General features: G+C 47.4%; 1 pseudogene; it reads right to left on the bottom strand.

Annotated features, from left to right (window-relative positions):
- Positions 1-851: 851 nt before the first annotated feature.
- On the bottom strand, positions 852-980 carry LOC108513557 (thymosin beta-10 pseudogene; annotated as a pseudogene).
- Positions 981-1,379: the final 399 nt, after the last annotated feature.

The raw sequence follows: 1,379 nt of genomic DNA, 5'->3' as shown, positions 1-1,379 counted from the left end.
GGCTCACTGCACTCTGCCTCCCGGGTTCATGCCATTCTCCTGCCTCAGCCTCCCGAGCAGCTGGAACCACAGGTGCCCGCCACCACACCCGGCTAATTTTTTGTATTTTTAGTAGAGATGGGGTTTCACCGTGTTAGCCAGGATGATCTCGATCTCCTGACCTCATGATCCGCCCCCCTCAGCCTCCCAAAGTGCTGGGATTACAGGCTTGAGCCACTGCGCCTGGCCGTCAATATTATTTTACATTAGAATCTTTGCAGATTTTTCCTAGTATTCGGTCCTACGGAAATGTTTGTCTTTTTTTCTGAATTTTTTTGTATATAACCCAAGTGTTTTCCTTTTTGCTTTTATCTACTAGGAAGCCCAGAGGGAATTACTAAAGTTTTCCCAACTAACTAGTACATTTTTATTTTATTTTGTTTTTTGCCATGATCTGTGTTTTCATTATTCATGCAAATAATTTTGTTTTGTTTTGTTTTCTTTTTATTTATTTATTTTTTTTGAGATGGAGTCTTGCTCTGTAGTGCAGTGGCGCTATCTTGGCTCACTGCAAGCTCCGCCTCCCGGGTTCACGCCATTCTCCTGCCTCAGCCTCCCGAGTAGCTAGGACTACAGGCGCCTGCTACCACGCCTGGCTAATTTCGTGCAAATAATTTTCTACAATATCCTGGGGCAAACCAGAGAATTTGGCAGTCTGATTGGACCCATAGGGACCCTCAGGCTGGTGGCATCAGCGTGGAGTGCCCAGGTTCACAGCACAGCTTGTGGCTTGTGTCCATCTTGCAGTGATTCTTCCTCCACATCACTACTGGGATCTTGAAGATGACAGGGGTAGGGAATCCTCTAGGTGCTTAGGAAATTTCACTCTGCTTCTGTTCAATGGCGTCTTTGGTCGGCAGGGTGTTCTCCTGCATCTCTGTTTTCTTCAGCTTGGCCTTATTGAAGCTGGCAATTTCCCCCATGTCTGGTTTGTTTGCCATTTTCTTAAAACAGTCCTCGTGGGCAAACCAAGGCTTTTGGCCTGGGGCTGGGGACCAGCGCTCCTTTCCACATTCCCTGCCAGTGCCTCTCACTGTGGCACTCCTGCCAGCAGCCCGAAGGCCTAGGTAGTGTAAGAGAAAGATGCAGAAGAAGCAGGTTTTGGGAAAGTGATGCTTGGGTGTAGGTCTGTTGAATCAGAGGTACAGAAGGCTCTCTAGCTGGCTTCATTATTTATTATTATTTTTTAAAGAGGCAGTCTTGCTCTATCTCCCAGGCTGGAGAGCAGTGGCTCAGTGCAACTTCCACCTCCCAGGCTCAAGTGATTCTCGTACCTCAGCCTCCCGAGCAGCTGGGAGTTCCGGCGTGCGCCATCACCTTTTTTTTTTTTTTTTTTTTTT

The sequence above is a fragment of the Rhinopithecus bieti genome, unplaced genomic scaffold (genome assembly GCF_001698545.2).
Source record: "Rhinopithecus bieti isolate Rb0 unplaced genomic scaffold, ASM169854v2 scaffold_33241, whole genome shotgun sequence".
Classification (NCBI taxonomy): Eukaryota; Metazoa; Chordata; class Mammalia; order Primates; family Cercopithecidae; genus Rhinopithecus; species Rhinopithecus bieti.
Note: the sequence above shows the minus strand (reverse complement) of the source record. Positions and strands in the feature narration are given on the sequence as shown.